Below are 18180 nucleotides of genomic sequence, written 5' to 3'. Positions count from 1 at the left end.
CATTTACTCCCAAATACACGAAAGTACGATACATTGGGTTTGTTACCGGTTAGTAGCTCATACGAAGTCTTCTTGAGGAGGCGATGAAGATAGACCCTGTTGATGGCGTGGCAAGCCGTGTTCACGGCTTCCGACCAGAAACACTCGGGGGTCTTGAATTCTCCAAGCATTGTTCTCGCCATATCGATTAGCGTCCTGTTCTTCCTCTCTACCACACCATTTTGTTGTGGTGTGTAGGGAGCGGAGAACTCGTGCTTGATCCCTTCCTCCTCAAGAAACTCCTCCACTTGAAGGTTCTTGAACTCGGACCCGTTGTCGCTCCTTATCTTCTTCACCTTGAGCTCAAACTCATTTTGAGCTCTCCTGAGGAAGCGCTTGAGGGTCCCTTGGGTTTCAGACTTATCCTGCAAAAAGAACACCCAAGTGAAGCGGGAAAAGTCATCAACAATAACTAGATCATACTTACTTCCTCCTATACTTAGATAGGCGACGAGTCCGAAGAGGTCCATATGCAGCAGCTCCAGGGGCCTTGATGTGGTCATTACATTCTTGCTGTGATGTGCTCCTCCCACCTGTTTACCTGCTTGACAAGCTGCACAAGGTCTATTTTTTTCGAATTGAACGTTAGTCAAACCTATCACGTGTTCTCCCTTTAGAAGCTTGTGAAGGTTCTTCATCCCCACATGTGCTAAGCGGCGATGCCACAGCCAGCCCATGCTAGTCTTAGCTATTAAGCATGCATCTAGACCGGCCTCTTCTTTTGCAAAATCAACTAAATAAAGTTTGCCGTCTAATACACCTTTAAAAGCTAGTGAACCATCACTTCTTCTAAAGACAGACACATCTACATTTGTAAATAGACAGTTATACCCCATGTTGCATAATTGACTAACAGATAGCAAATTATATCCAAGAGACTCTACTAAAAACACATTAGAGATAGAGTGCTCATTGGAAATTGCAATTTTGCCTAACCCTTTTACCTTGCCTTGATTCCCATCACCGAATATAATTGAATCTTGGGAATCCTTATTCTTGACGTAGGAGGTGAACATCTTCTTCTCCCCCGTCATATGGTTTGTGCATCCGCTATCAATAATCCAGCTTGAACCCCCGGATGCATAAACCTGCAAGGCAAATTTAGGCTTGGGTTTTAGGTACCCAACTCATGTTGGGTCCTACAAGGTTAGTGCAAATATCCTTAGGGACCCAAATGCAAGTTTTGTCTCCCTTACATTTTGCCCCTAACTTCCTAGCAACTATTTTCTTATCCTTTCTACAAATTGCAAAGGAAGCATTCAAAGCATGATATATTGTAGAAGGCTCATTAACTTTCCTAGGAATATTAACAACATTTCTCCTAGGCATATTATGAACAACATTCCTTCTACCAACATGCACATATGAAGAACTAGAAGCAAACATAGCATGAGAACAATCATCGTAAGCATTATAACTCCTATAAGCATTTCTAGTTTGTCTCCTATCATGATACAAAAAGGCATGATTCTTTTTAGCACTAGTAGCCATAGGGGCCTTCCCTTTCTCCTTGGCGGAGATGGAAGCCTTATGGCTTGTCAAGTTCTTGGCTTCCCTCTTGTAGCCAAGTCCATCCTTAATTGAGGGATGTCTACCAATCGTATAGGCATCCCTTGCAAATTTTAATTTATCAAATTCGCTTTTGCTAGTCTTAAGTTGGGCATTAAGACTAGCTACTTCATCATTCAAATTAGAAATTGAGACTAGGTGTTCACTACAAGCATCAATGTCAAAATCTTTACACCTAGTACAAATTACAACATGTTCTACACAAGATTTAGATTTATTTGCTACTTTTAGTTTAGCATTTAAATCATTGTTGACACCTTCTAAAGTAGAAATGGTTTTATGACAAGAAGATAATTCACTAGAAAGCACTTCATTTCTTTTAACTTCTAAAGCATAGGATTTTTGTGCCTCTACAAACTTATCATGTTCATCATACAACAAATCCTCTTGCTTTTCTAAAAGCCTATCCTTTTCATTCAAGGCATCAATCAATTCATTGATTTTATCTATCTTAGATCTATCTAAGCCTTTGAATAAGCATGAATAGTCTATGTCATCATCATCACTAGACTCATTATCACTAGAGGAAGCATAAATGGAGTCTCGAGTACTCACCTTCTTCTCCCTTGCCATAAGGCATGTGTGACGCTCGTTGGGGAAGAGAGATGACTTGTTGAAGGCGGTGGCGGCGAGTCCTTCATTGTCGGAGTCGGAGGAGGAGCAATCCGAATCCCACTCCTTTCCTATATGTGCCTCGCCCTTGGCCTTCTTGTAATGCTTCTTCTTCTCCCTTTTGTTCCCCTTTTCCTGGTCACTTTCATTATCGGGACAGTTAGCAATGAAATGACCAATCTTACCACATTTGAAGCACGAGCGCTTCTCCTTTGTCTTGGTCTTGCTTGGCTGTCCCTTGCGACCTTTAAGTGCCGTCTTGAAGCGCTTAATGATGAGGGCCATCTCCTCATTATTGAGCCCGGCAGCCTCAACTTGCGCCACCTTGCTCGGTAGCGCCTCCTTGCTCCTCATTGCCTTGAGAGCAAGGGGTTGCGGCTCGTTGATCGGACCATTCAAGGCGTCATCCACGTATCTTGCCTCCTTGATCATCATTCGCCCGCTAACGAATTTTCCGAGTACCTCCTCGGGCGTCATCTTCGTGTACCTAGGATTCTCACGAATATTGTTCACGAGATGAGGATCAAGAACGGTAAATGACCTTAGCATTAGGCGGACGACGTCATGATCCGTCCATCGCGTGCTTCCGTAGCTCCTTATTTTGTTGATAAGGATCTTGAGCCGGTTGTATGTTTGCGTCGGCTCCTCACCCCTTATCATCGCGAATCGTCCGAGCTCGCCCTCCACCAACTCCATCTTGGTGAGTAATGTGACATCATTCCCCTCATGAGAGATCTTGAGGGTGTCCCAAATCTGCTTGGCATTGTCCAAGCCGCTCACCTTGTGATACTCGTCCCTGCACAAAGAGGCTAGCAACACAGTAGTAGCTTGTGCATTTTTATGGATCTGTTCATTAATAAACGAAGGACTATCCGAGCTATCAAATTTCATTCCACTTTCCACAATCTCCCAAATGCTTGGATGGAGAGAAAATAGGTGTGTACGCATTTTGTGACTCCAAAATCCGTAGTCCTCTCCATCAAAGTGAGGAGGCTTGCCAAGTGGAATGGGGAGCAAATGAGCATTTGAGCTGTGCGGAATGCGCGAATAATCAAAAGAAAAGTTTGAGTTAACCGTCTTTTGTTTGTCGTAGTCGTCGTCCTTGTGAGAAGAAGTAGACTCGTCGCTGTCGTAGTAGACGATCTCCTTGATACGTCTTGTCTTCTTCTTCTTCCCATCTTTACGTCTGTGGCCCGAGCCAGAGTCGTTGGATTTGTCATCTTTTGGCTCGTTGACGAAGGACTCCTTTTCCTTGTCGTTGATCACGATTCCCTTCCCCTTAGGATCCATCTCTTCGGGCGGTTAGTCCCTTTCTTGAAGAGAACGGCTCTGATACCAATTGAGAGCACCTAGAGGGGGGGTGAATAGGTGATCCTGTGAAAACTTAAACTTATAGCCACAAAAACTTGTTAAGTGTTAGCGCAATAATTGCCAAGTGGCTAGAGAGGAGTCACAACAAAACACAATACCACAAGAGATCAAACACAGAGATGACACAGTGGTTTATCCCGTGGTTCGGCCAAGACCAACGCTTGCCTACTCCACGTTGTGGCGTCCCAATGGACGAGGGTTGCAATCAACCCCTCTCAAGTGGTCCAAAGACCAACTTGAATACCACGGTGTTTTGCTTTGCCTTTCAATATCCCGTTTGTGAGGAATCTCCACAACTTGGAGCCTCTCGCCCTTACACTTAAGATTCACAAAGAAATACGGAGAAAGGGAGAACTAGCAACGCACACAAGACTCAAAATCAGAGCAACAACACGCACACAAGTCGCAACAAGAGCTCGCAACACAACTCAATGAGTTCACAACTCAACAAGAGCTCTAGATGCTATCACAATGAACCAAATGCGTGGAATCGATGTCTTGGTGCTTAGGGATGTTGCCGGAATGCTTGTTGTACTCCTCCATGCGCCTAGGGGTCCCTTTTATAGCCCCAAGGCAGCTAGGAGCCGTTGAGAACAAATCCAGAAGGCCATCCTTGCCTTCTGTCGTCGGGCGCACCGGACAGTCCGGTGCACACCGGACACTGTCCGGTGCCCGATTTCCTTCCTTAAACAGCGCAGTCGACCGTTGGAGATCTGGGAGCCGTTGGCGCACCGGACATGTCCGGTGCACACCGGACAGTCCGGTGCCCCCTTCCGACCGTTGGCTTGGCCACGTGTCCCGCGCAGATCGCGCGGCCGACCGTTGGCCCGGCCGACCGTTGGCTCACCGGACAGTCCGGTGCACACCGGACAGTCCGGTGAATTTTAGCCGTACGTCGCCAGTCAACTCCCGAGAGCGGCCAGTTCGCCCGAGGCAGCCTGGCGCACCTGACACTGTCCGATGCACCACCGGACACTGTCCGGTGCACCACCGGACAGTCCGGTGCCCCAGACCGAAACAGCCTTTTGGCTGTACACAGCCAACTCTCCTTTTTCTTCTTCTTCTTCCTGTTTCTGATACTTAGACAAGTATATTAGTACACAAAACCAATGTACTAAGACTTAGAAACATACGTTTGCTCTAGATTTGCACTTTGTTCATCCATGGGCTTGATTCACATTTAAGCACTTGTGTTGACACTCAATCACCAAAATACTTAGAAATGGCCCAAGGGCACATTTCCCTTTCATCTGGCCAACGGTCGGAAGGATGCACCGGACTATCCGGTGTGCACCGGACTGTCCGGTGCGCCAGATCTGCAACGGTCGGCAACGGTCGGCTGCGCTGTTTAAGGAAATAAATCGGGCACCGGACAGTGTCCGGTGTGCACCGGACTGTCCGGTGCACCCGACGACAGAAGGCAAGGATGGCCTTCCAGATTTGCTCTCAACGGCTCCTAGCTGCCTTGGGGCTATAAAAGGGACCCCTAGGCGCATGGAGAAGATATCCAAGCAACCTTAGAACATTCTTGATCATCCACACTCAGTCTTTGCGCATTCGTTTGTCATTCTCAGTGATTCGAGCTCGTTCTTGTAACACCCTGAATTTGGGGGTATAAAATTTCTTTGCTCATATTCACAAATTCAGGTGTTACTTCCTTTTCTCATCCTTCCTCATTCTTTTCTTTCTCATTTCTATAGGAGATAAGTGCTTATTTTATTTGTAATTATAGTTTATTATGTTAAACCCTAAGGGAGTATAAATTGTTGCATCATGTTGAACCCTAGATTTCACTTTTACTTGGTGCATAATTCTTGGAAGGTTTGGTTTGAATTTGTGGCTTGTTTGAATTTGAATCAAATGGGGAAAGTAAAAAGAAAAGGGGAAAACAATTCAGAATAAAAAGAAAAGAGAAAGAAGCCCGCCACCCCGCCCCCCTCGGCCTTTCGGCCCAGTCGGCCCATTCCCCCCGCGCGCGCCTCTCTCTCCCCCTCCTCTCTCTGCCCCGGCGGGCCCGCCTGTCAGCGCAGCTGCCCCTCTCGCGCGCCCGCCTCCGCTCTCCCCTCTCTCTCTGCTCGCGGGCCCGGGCTGTCAGCCCCGTCGTCCCCGCGTAACCGCCGCCGAGCTGCGCGCGCCCGCCTTCCCCGCGCCCACGTCGCGCGTGGAGCTCGGAACTGACCCGCCCCTGGCCACTTGAACCCCGAACCCCACTCGCCCTCGCCCCTCCCCCATTTGCGCTCCAGTAGACCCTCTTCCCCCCTCGCTGCGCGCACGCAGAGCGCCGCCGCCATAACCTCCGCCGTCCCGAGCTCGGTTCCCCGTCGCCGTTGGAGCTCCGCCGCGCCCTTAGCCCCGGTGAGCTCCGCCCCGACGTCCGCAACCCGGAACGCGCCCCAATTCTCCCTCCCCCTCCCTATTTCTCTCTGGCCGCGCTCACCCGCCGTTCCCCTTGCAGCCGCGGAGGTCCCCCGCCGTCGCCCCGGGCCACCGTCGCGCCATTGCCGCCGCCGAGGAGTCCCTGGAGCCCGTCTTGAGGTAAGGGACCTCTCCCGCCCCTATCGCCCTTTGTTTTGCTCTCTGCCGCGTGTAATTCCTCGCCGGAGTAGAGTAATCCCGCCGTCGAGCCGCTCCGCCGTGAACCGCCCCCCTCTGGTGCCTCTGCCCCGACCCCGACCCCACCAGAGAACTCCCCGCGCCCTCCCCAACCTTTCTGGCCACTCAGGTCGCCCCAGAGGCCCGCCAATCGCCCGCACCCCTCGTCTCCGGCGAGCCCTCCGCCGCGGGGACGAGCGCCACCGCCCCAGCTAGCCGTAGGAAAGACCCAGGCCGCCCACCCGATCCCCGCCGTTCATCCCAGATCGGGCGGCCCTGATTCAACTCACCCGGACCCAATCCTGGCCGTCCGCCGGAGATCCAGCGGCCCAGGCCCACTTCCCCCTCACCCCGTCTCTCTGCCCGCCGGCCCCGCTTGTCAGCCCGCCCGCGCGCGCTCTGCCCGCCGGCCCCGCTTGTCAGCCCGCCCGCGCGCGCTCTGCCCGCCGGCCCCGCCTGTCAGCCTGCCTGCGCCCTCGCCCTGCCCGCCGGCCCCGCCCGTCAGTCGCCCAGGCCGCCGCGCGCTCGCGCGCCCGCCCGCAGGATCTAATCCTGGCCGTTCGCTTTAGATCTGATGGCCGTAGTAGCCCGATACCCCTTCGCCTGCGCTTTTTCTTAAAGAGACCCCCGGTTTTCTGGAATTTGAACCCGCCGTCCCTGGTTTCTCGCAGTTAAGTCCCTGGCCCTTTTATTTAATTCAAAATAGGTATTTAGGGTATAATTTTAATCCCCAAACTTGTAAAATTCATAACTTTGTCATATGAACTCCAAATGAGGTGCTTCAACTTGCAAAATGCTCATTATGTTTTTGTTTATCTATTTAAACAATGTTTCCCTGCTGTTTCCATGTACCAATTAATAGTTAATCACTAGGATAGGATTAAGACCTTTGGAACCTTATTTGAGATAATTAGAAATTGGTAGACTTTAATAAAAGTTGGATTACTTAAGTTTATGGACTTAAACACCTAAATTTAGGAACTTAAAACCAGGTAATGATTTAATTCCACCACTGACTTAAACTTGATTAGTGGGTAATGAATCACTTTGTATAGTCCTCTACCCCAGACCTAGGGAACACCAGAGTGCCTATCCCTTTTCAACTATGAACTTGTGATCTCTCTCTGCTGCATTTGTTTGGTATGTTTCTTTTGTTTGTTATCTTCCCAAGTGCATAGTGTGAATGATTACTTTACGTAGACAACGAGCAACCTGTGTTTCCCGAGGAAGTTGCAGAGGAAGTCCCTGATCAGCAGTTTGGTGAAGGCAAGTGTCCTCTGTCCTATTATGTCCTATTCATTTATAACTTACTACCCCGCACTACTTACTTGAAACCTAAGGATTGACTAGCTTTACATTTTACTTTATCCTTGATGACCTTCTGGGTTGTTATGGTTAGCACTTTGCTATTGCTTTAACATAATCAATGAACATGATGTGACTATTTATGATACTGTTATCCTGATGATGTTGATGATCTTGTGATACTCTAGGGGGCTCAGGCTGTTTCCTGAGTACCTCTCCGTAAGGACTGGTTCGTTGAGAGACCACCCGGGATAACAGTGCAACCATGAGGGTGAAATGGGATGCCCTTAGCTGATTAATTAGATGAACTAGAGGTGTAGTTGCTTAGCCGTCGTGCCGTCAATGGGGTCCAGGCACAGTGCTTGCTCTGCCGAGGCTGAGTGCCGAGGTTCTTTCGTTTTGCTCTTTGTTAGTCACTCTCCTGCGGGGAGGGGTACTGTGTTTATCAAACTGGAGAAACCTAACGGGCAGCTATGATCTCTAGGGAATCTTTGTAAAAGCTACATAGTGATGCCCTGCCGGACCACCTAGGTAGTGGTCAATGGGGATTAGCTCTCCCCGGGTAGAAAGGGAATCATGACTCATGGGTAAAGTGTGCAACCTCTGCAGAGGGTAGTGAAACTGATATGTCAGACGTGCTCACGGTTATGAGCAGCCTTGGGATCCTCTTTGATTAGAGATACAGATGGTTCGAGATACAAGGATTATGTTATGGTTATGGTTCGAATATGATGATGATGTTCCTCGATGAGGAAATGGTTTACGGGTTGGTTAATGCTAAAATCTGGCTTCTACTAATGATAAATACTTGACCAACTAAAAGCAACTGCTTGAGCCTAACCCCCACATAAAGCTAGTCCACTTCAGCCAAACGGGACATTTGCTGAGTACGTTGATGTGTACTCATCCTTGCTTTACCACAAAACACTAGGTTGTCCGCATTGTAACCACTGCTCAGGAGAAGGTGAAGCCGTGGAAGGAGACTTCCAGGAGTTCCAAGACTACGATGAATTCTAGGTGTGGGTTGGCGGCAACCCCCAGTCAGCTGCCTGTGAAGGCCTTATCCTTACTGCGTTTCGTTTAGCACTTTGATTTACTTGTTAAGACAATGACTATGTGGATGTCTATGACTCTATGATGTAATAAGTACCCTTTTATGTTATTATTCGAGCATTGTGTGATGATGTTCATTTATGTAATCGCTGTGTACGTGAGTTCTGATCCTGGCACGTACATAGTTCGCATTCGGTTTGCCTTCCAAAACCGGGTGTGACATAAGTGGTATCAAAGCCCATGCTGACTGTAGGACCGCTGACCTAGAGTAGCACTGGTCGTACTAAGGACTATTGACCCTCTCCCTCACCTTGACCTCTGTTGTTACTTCAAAAGTCGGTCACCTCGACAAACCCTATGTTTTACTGTCTATATATACTATACCTTGTTAAAATTTTTATCTTATTCTATCTTTGGTTTATTCACTTGTCATATTAGTTCTGCTCTTACTCTTATGCTTATGGTGTCTTTTGTAGATGGCTCGTCTTAGACACACTGCACGTAAGTCGGTGATTCCTTTCCTGCCGTCTCGACTTGCGGAGCGTCCACTGCACCGCACCGTGTCCGGTCAGTCGAGTCACCTGGAGAGGCTGCACCACCGCCTGCGTGAGGAGCAGGAGCGCCGGCGTTAGCACAGAGAGCAGCAGGGCTCTTCCTCCCCACCCCAGCGAGAGGTGGAGTCAGTGAGGCCCCGTTCCTCTGTTGCCCAGCTGGAGGCGCCCCCTGCACCACCGCGGGATGTCCCGGCTGTTGGAGGAGCTACTGGAGGAGATCCTGGAGGAGACCCCGACGACGACGACTCAGACCACAGCACGGAGTCCTCTGAGCCGCAGGAGGCGGAAGGATGGGTCGCCCGACCCATCACCCGTGACGCCGCTCGCGGTTGTCACTTCCACGACGCACTCGACACCTTGCTGCGCCAGGCTTTCGACCGGCACACCTGGTCGATCGAGTATCGTTGTGTAGTCTACCAGCACAGTCGCGGAAGGTACCCGGACCGCTGGGAGGCTACCTGCCTAGTTCGCCGTCCGGAGGATGATCTCCGGGGTGCGGAGGCCGTTTCGGAGCACTAATCCATCTCCGAGAGGGACACTGCAGAGGCGGCTATGCAGGATGCAGCACGGCGTGCACTCTCCCAGTACTGTTCTTTGTTCGGTGGCGTGGCCGACGGTCTTAACCTTCGGTACTACCCCCGCCGCCCTACTGGCAGCACAGAGAGTGTGGTTGTCTCACCTGTTGGTGAGGCTAACCCTAGGTTGAGCAGCACAGTCAACCTAGTCGCAGTGCTTAACACTGAGCTGGATCACTCTCTAGACGAGCTAAGCAGGGCTCAAACGGAGATTGCGGAGTTGCGTGCTGAGCTGGCAGAGCGCCATCACCAGGAGGGTGGTTCCCCCGCTCCTGTTGGGACTCAGCACCCATACCGCTCGCCGCCACGTGGTCACCACACTTATGGTTCCCCTGTCTGTAAGACCAGGATAGACCTGGATCCTTAGATCGTTAGCGTCGGAGTTTGTAATAATTCTTAAGTCAGATGTCTCAGTCTTAGGTAGTCAATTTAGTTTGCTTATCAGCTGTTTCTGTTTAGTTTAGTTTGCTTATCAGTTGCTTTCATGCTTGTTATGATGAACTTGTGCTGGATTTGGATCTTTGTAATGACTTTAGCCAACATGTGGGTTTCCCCTGCAGTTTGGCTTAGCTAGTAATATTAATGAAGTCAGTTGTTTAGTTGGGAAACCATTTACTCTTACTTTCCTTTCTTATCTGAGAAGCCGTGTTGAATCATGAATGAGGATCAGTGAAGCTCTTTGTTCACTCAGTGTCATGAAGAGTTCTGCTTTCTCTTTTCTTATGCTGAAGGATTGTAAGATCAATGCTGATGTATGAATGTCTTCCACAGATGTCTGACAACAGGCGCCGATGCAACAGACGTGCTCAGCTAGAGCAGCATGACCAGCAGGAGGAAAATCAGAGGCAGCCTCCCCCACCACCCCCGATGTCAGTGGAGCAGATGTTCTTGATGCAGACCCAGGCAGTGCAGGCCATTGGGCAGACTCTGGCAGCCATGCAGCAGGCTCAACAGCAACCTCAACCCCAATTGCAAGTGCAGATGCCCCAGATGCCACGAGATAAGCGTGGTGAGTTCATGAGAGGGCACCCTCCTACCTTCGCCCATTCTGCTGACCCCATGGATGCAGAAGACTGGCTGCGCGCAGTGGAAAGGGAGCTGCGCACCGCCCAATGTGACGATAGGGAGAAGGTTCTGTATGGTCCCCGCCAGCTGAGGGGAGCAGCCCAGTCCTGGTGGGAGTCCTACCTCGCCACCCATGCTGACCCTGAAGCCATCACTTGGGAAGAATTCAGTGAGAGTTTCCGTCGGTACCATGTGCCAGAGGGACTGATGATCGTGAAGAAAGAGGAGTTCTTGGCTCTGAAGCAGGGACCCCTGTCTGTTAGTGAGTACAGAGACAAGTTTCTGCAGCTGTCTCGTTACGCACCTGAGGATGTCAACACTGATGCCAAGAGGCAGTACAGGTTCATGAGAGGTTTGGTGCATCCCCTGCATTACCAGCTGATGAACCACACCTTTCCCACCTTCCAGCACCTGATCGATAGGGCAGTTATGACTGAGAAGAAGCGTAAAGATATGGAAGATCGGAAGCGCAAGATGAGTGGACCCCAGTCCGGAGGCATCAGCCGTCCACGTTTCTCAGGCAGTTCGTCTCAGCAAGGCAAACCTGGTCACCCGCAGGGATATCAGAATCAGAATCAGCGTCCGCATCAGCAGCAGTTTCAGAGGCAGTACCCGCAGCAGCAGCAGCAGTATCGCCAGCACAGCCAGCAGGGAGGTAATCAGTATCAGAAGCAGAACAACCAGGCACCTCGCCTTCCTGCCCCAGCAACAAATCAGAGCAACCAAGCAGCCCCAGCACAAGGAGGAGGCAGAGGATGCTTCCACTACGGAGATCAAGGCCACTGGGCGATGCAGTGCCCAAAGAAGATGGCTCAGCAGCAGGCCAACCCCAATGCTCCAACAAGGCAAAGTGTACTGCAGCCGACAGCCGGCAATCGCAACCAAGCGTACAACCGTGGAAAGGTGAACCACTTGGAGGCCGAAGCAATCCAGGATGCACCAGATGTGGCAGTAGGTATGTTCTCAGTCGAATCTCATCCCGCGAAAGTGCTATTTGACACTGGTGCAACTCATTCATTTGTCACTGCAACCTGGGTAGAATTGCATAACATCTCAGTAGAGGCAATGATGCCGCCCATGAGGATTAATTCGGTTGGTGGCAAGGTGCAAACAGATAAAATATGCTCAAATATAATGGTGGAAATAAGGGGGATAGGATTCCCCAGCGACTTAATAGTAATAGACACCCCTGGGATAGATGTCATTCTAGGGATGAACTGGTTAATGAAGTATGAGGCAAATGTTAGTTGTGACAAGAGGACCGTAACATTGAAGTCCCCGTCAGGAGAAGAGGTAGTGGCCGAGCTATGGATGCCTAAATCAGCAGAGGGAGTCTGTCACCAGATTTCAGTTGATAGTAAGGAGCCTAACCCGCTCGAGGCTATCAAGGTGGTGTCGGACTTTCCGGACGTGTTTCCCGAGGAGCTAACGGGCATGCCACCCGAGAGAAAAGTCGAATTTGCCATAGAGCTTATCCCTGGTACCGCCCCCATTTCCAAAAGAGCCTATCGAGTGTCTGGACCAGAATTGGTGGAACTCAAGAAGCAGATAGATGAGATGTTAGAGAAGGGTTACATCAGGCCAAGTACCTCGCCTTGGGCCGCCCCAGTGTTGTTTGTAGAGAAGAAAGATGGTACCAAAAGGATGTGCATAGACTACAGAGCCTTGAATGAAGTCACTGTCAAGAACAAGTACCCCCTGCCAAGGATAGAGGATTTGTTCGACCAGCTCCGAGGTGCCAGCGTATTCTCGAAGATAGATCTGAGATCGGGTTACCATCAACTCAGAATCCGACCCTCGGACATACCGAAGACAGCATTCATCACCAAGTATGGGTTATATGAGTTCACAGTTATGTCCTTTGGTTTGACAAATGCGCCAGCCTTCTTCATGTACCTGATGAACAGTGTGTTCATGGATTATCTGGACAAATTTGTGGTAGTGTTCATCGATGACATTCTCATATACTCTCAAAGTGAGGAAGATCATGTAGAGCATTTGAAGATGGTATTGCAAAGACTTCGAGAGCATCAGTTGTATGCCAAGCTGGGCAAATGCGAGTTCTGGATTCATGAAGTCTTATTTCTGGGTCACATCATAAACCAAGATGGGTTGGCAGTGGATCCAAAGAAAGTAGCAGATATCCTGAACTGGAAAGCACCGAAGGATGTTCGTGGGATCAAGAGCTTCATTGGAATGGCTGGATATTATAGGCGTTTCATTGAAGGCTTCTCAAAGATTGCTAGGCCAATGACAGCGTTACTAGCAAAGAAGGTTGAGTTTAAATGGACTCAAAAGTGTCAGGAAGCATTTGAAGAACTGAAGAATAGATTGACTACATCTCCTGTGTTAGTTCTGCCTGACGTTCACAAGTCATTCTCAGTGTATTGCGACGCTTCGTACACCGGTTTGGGATGTGTGCTGATGCAAGAAGGAAGAGTTGTAGCATACTCGTCTCGACAGCTGAAGATCCATGAGAAAAATTATCCCACACATGACCTGGAGTTGGCAGCAGTGGTTCATGCCTTAAAGACCTGGAGACATTACCTGTATGGGCAGAAGTGCGACATCTACACAGATCATAAAAGTCTGAAATACATATTCACCCAGTCAGAGTTAAACATGAGGCAGCGAAGATGGTTGGAATTGATCAAAGACTATGAGTTGGAGATACATTACCATCCAGACAAAGCCAATGTTGTTGCAGATGCTCTGAGCAGGAAGAGTCAAGTCCATATGTTGGCCTCGTACCCGATGCCGTATGAGTTAGCCAAAGAGTTCGACAGACTGAGCCTCGGTTTCCTGAACAGTACGCAAGGAGTAACAGTGGAATTAGAGCCCACTCTAGAGCGGGAGATCAAAGAAGGGCAGAAGGATGATGAAAACATCAACAAGATCCGGCAGCTGATCTTAGAAGGAAGAGGCAAAGACTTTCGAGAGGATGAAGAGGGAGTAATATGGTTCAAGGACCGATTGTGTGTTCCCGACCTCAAACCTATTCGGGAACTAATCCTCAAGGAAGCTCATGAGACAGCTTACTCCATACACCCTGGAAGTGAGAAGATGTACCAGGATTTGAAAAGAAGGTTTTGGTGGTATGGTATGAAAAGAGAGATCGCAGAATATGTCGCCATCTGTGATAGCTGTCAGAGAACCAAAGCAGAGCATCAGAGGCCTGCCGGATTGTTGCAACCATTGCGGATTCCTCAGTGGAAGTGGGATGAGATCGGGATGGATTTTATAGTTGGCCTACCTCGTACCCGGGCCGGTTATGATTCCATCTGGGTGGTTGTGGACCGCTTAACAAAGGTGGCCCATTTCATACCCGTGAAGACGACATACACCGGAGCAACGTTAGCTGAATTATACATGTCACGGATAGTCTGCCTTCATGGTGTGCCGAAGAAGATAGTGTCAGATCGAGGAACGCAGTTCACCTCTCATTTTTGGCAGCAGCTACAAGAAGCTTTGGGCACGCATTTGAACTTCAGCTCAGCTTATCACCCGCAGACAGACGGTCAGACTGAAAGAACTAACCAGATCCTTGAAGATATGTTGAGAGCATGTGCGTTGCAAGACAAGTCAGGATGGGACAAAAGGTTACCTTATGCAGAATTCTCCTACAACAATAGTTACCAGGCCAGCTTGAAGATGTCACCGTTTCAGGCGCTCTATGGACGGAGTTGTAGGACTCCGCTGCATTGGGACCAGCCTGGAGAGAGACAGGTGTTTGGCCCCGACATCTTGCTAGAAGCCGAAGAGAATATCAAAATGGTTCGGGAGAACCTGAAGACAGCCCAGTCAAGACAGCGAAGCTATGCGGACAGAAGGAGGAGAGAACTGAGTTTTGAAGTGGGAGACTACGTCTATCTAAAGGTGTCACCTATCCGAGGAGTCAGAAGGTTCGGAGTCAAGGGCAAGCTAGCACCCCGGTACGTTGGACCGTATCAGATTCAAGCAAAGCGTGGAGAAGTGGCCTACCAGCTTGACCTACCAGAGAGCTTGTCAGCAGTGCACAACGTGTTTCACGTGTCGCAATTGAAGAAGTGTCTGCGAGTACCAGAAGAACAGTTGCCAGTGGAGGGTTTGGAAGTCCAGGAGGATCTGACATACATAGAGAAGCCGACGCAGATTCTGGAGTTTGCAGACAGAGTCACCCGGAGAAACACCATCAGAATGTGCAAAGTCAGATGGGGTCACCACTCGGAGGAAGAAGCAACCTAGGAACGAGAAGATGATCTGAAGGCCAAATACCCTGAACTCTTTGCTGACCAACCTTGAATCTCGGGGCGAGATTCTTTTAAGGGGGATAGGTTTGTAACACCCTGAATTTGGGGGTATAAAATTTCTTTGCTCATATTCACAAATTCAGGTGTTACTTCCTTTTCTCATCCTTCCTCATTCTTTTCTTTCTCATTTCTATAGGAGATAAGTGCTTATTTTATTTGTAATTATAGTTTATTATGTTAAACCCTAAGGGAGTATAAATTGTTGCATCATGTTGAACCCTAGATTTCACTTTTACTTGGTGCATAATTCTTGGAAGGTTTGGTTTGAATTTGTGGCTTGTTTGAATTTGAATCAAATGGGGAAAGTAAAAAGAAAAGGGAAAAACAATTCAGAATAAAAAGAAAAGAGAAAGAAGCCCGCCACCCCGCCCCCCTCGGCCTTTCGGCCCAGTCGGCCCATTCCCCCCCGCGCGCGCCTCTCTCTCCCCCTCCTCTCTCTGCCCCGGCGGGCCCGCCTGTCAGCGCAGCTGCCCCTCTCGCGCGCCCGCCTCCGCTCTCCCCTCTCTCTCTGCTCGCGGGCCCAGGCTGTCAGCCCCGTCGTCCCCGCGTAACCGCCGCCGAGCTGCGCGCGCCTGCCTTCCCCGCGCCCACGTCGCGCGTGGAGCTCGGAACTGACCCGCCCCTGGCCACTTGAACCCCGAACCCCACTCGCCCTCGCCCCTCCCCCATTTGTGCTCCAGTAGACCCTCTTCCCCCCTCGCTGTGCGCACGCAGAGCGCCGCCGCCATAACCTCCGCCGTCCCGAGCTCGGTTCCCCGTCGCCGTTGGAGCTCCGCCGCGCCCTTAGCCCCGGTGAGCTCCGCCCCGACGTCCGCAACCCGGAACGCGCCCCAATTCTCCCTCCCCCTCCCTATTTCTCTCTGGCCGCGCTCACCCGCCGTTCCCCTTGCAGCCGCGGAGGTCCCCCGCCGTCGCCCCGGGCCACCGTCGCGCCATTGCCGCCGCCGAGGAGTCCCCGGAGCCCGTCTTGAGGTAAGGGACCTCTCCCGCCCCTATCGTCCTTTGTTTTGCTCTCTGCCGCGTGTAATTCCTCGCCGGAGTAGAGTAATCCCGCCGCCGAGCCGCTCCGCCGTGAACCGCCCCCCTCTGGTGCCTCTGCCCCGACCCCGACCCCACCAGAGAACTCCCCGCGCCCTCCCCAACCTTCCCGGCCACTCAGGTCGCCCTAGAGGCCCGCCAATCGCCCGCGCCCCTCGTCTCCGGCGAGCCCTCCGCCGCGGGGACGAGCGCCGCCGCCCCAGCTAGCCGTAGGAAAGACCCAGGCCGCCCACCCGATCCCCGCCGTTCATCCCAGATCGGGCGGCCCTGATTCAACTCACCCGGACCCAATCCTGGCCGTCCGCCGGAGATCCAGCGGCCCAGGCCCACTTCCCCCTCACCCCGTCTCTCTGCCCGCCGGCCCCGCTTGTCAGCCCGCCCGCGCGCGCTCTGCCCGCCGGCCCCGCTTGTCAGCCCGCCCGCGCGCGCTCTGCCCGCCGGCCCCGCCTGTCAGCCTGCCTGCGCCCTCGCCCTGCCCGCCGGCCCCGCCCGTCAGTCGCCCAGGCCGCCGCGCGCTCGCGCGCCCGCCCGCAGGATCTAATCCTGGCCGTTCGCTTTAGATCTGACGGCCGTAGTAGCCCGATACCCCTTCGCCTGCGCTTTTTCTTAAAGAGACCCCCGGTTTTCTGGAATTTGAACCCGCCGTCCCTGGTTTCTCGCAGTTAAGTCCCTGGCCCTTTTATTTAATTCAAAATAGGTATTTAGGGTATAATTTTAATCCCCAAACTTGTAAAATTCATAACTTTGTCATATGAACTCCAAATGAGGTGCTTCAACTTGCAAAATGCTCATTATATTTTTGTCTATCTATTTAAACAATGTTTCCCTGCTGTTTCCATGTACCAATTAATAGTTAATCACTAGGATAGGATTAAGACCTTTGGAACCTTATTTGAGATAATTAGAAATTGGTAGACTTTAATAAAAGTTGGATTACTTAAGTTTATGGACTTAAACACCTAAATTTAGGAACTTAAAACCAGGTAATGATTTAATTCCACCACTGACTTAAACTTGATTAGTGGGTAATGAATCACTTTGTATAGTCCTCTACCCCAGACCTAGGGAACACCAGAGTGCCTATCCCTTTTCAACTATGAACTTGTGATCTCTCTCTGCTGCATTTGTTTGGTATGTTTCTTTTGTTTGTTATCTTCCCAAGTGCATAGTGTGAATGATTACTTTACGTAGACAACGAGCAACCTGTGTTTCCCGAGGAAGTTGCAGAGGAAGTCCCTGATCAGCAGTTTGGTGAAGGCAAGTGTCCTCTGTCCTATTATGTCCTATTCATTTATAACTTACTACCCCGCACTACTTACTTGAAACCTAAGGATTGACTAGCTTTACATTTTACTTTATCCTTGATGACCTTCTGGGTTGTTATGGTTAGCACTTTGCTATTGCTTTAACATAATCAATGAACATGATGTGACTATTTATGATACTGTTATCCTGATGATGTTGATGATCTTGTGATACTCTAGGGGGCTCAGGCTGTTTCCTGAGTACCTCTCCGTAAGGACTGGTTCGTTGAGAGACCACCCGGGATAACAGTGCAACCATGAGGGTGAAATGGGATGCCCTTAGCTGATTAATTAGATGAACTAGAGGTGTAGTTGCTTAGCCGTCGTGCCGTCAATGGGGTCCAGGCACAGTGCTTGCTCTGCCGAGGCTGAGTGCCGAGGTTCTTTCGTTTTGCTCTTTGTTAGTCACTCTCCTGCGGGGAGGGGTACTGTGTTTATCAAACTGGAGAAACCTAACGGGCAGCTATGATCTCTAGGGAATCTTTGTAAAAGCTACGTAGTGATGCCCTACCGGACCACCTAGGTAGTGGTCAATGGGGATTAGCTCTCCCCGGGTAGAAAGGGAATCATGACTCATGGGTAAAGTGTGCAACCTCTGCAGAGGGTAGTGAAACTGATATGTCAGCCGTGCTCACGGTTATGAGCAGCCTTGGGATCCTCTTTGATTAGAGATATAGATGGTTCGAGATACAAGGATTATGTTATGGTTATGGTTCGAATATGATGATGATGTTCCTCGATGAGGAAATGGTTTACGGGTTGGTTAATGCTAAAATCTGGCTTCTACTAATGATAAATACTTGACCAACTAAAA

Source organism: Zea mays, chromosome 8 (assembly GCF_902167145.1).
Source record: "Zea mays cultivar B73 chromosome 8, Zm-B73-REFERENCE-NAM-5.0, whole genome shotgun sequence".
Classification (NCBI taxonomy): domain Eukaryota; kingdom Viridiplantae; phylum Streptophyta; class Magnoliopsida; order Poales; family Poaceae; genus Zea; species Zea mays.
The sequence above is the reverse complement of the archived record's forward strand: the minus strand, read 5'-3'. Positions refer to the sequence as shown.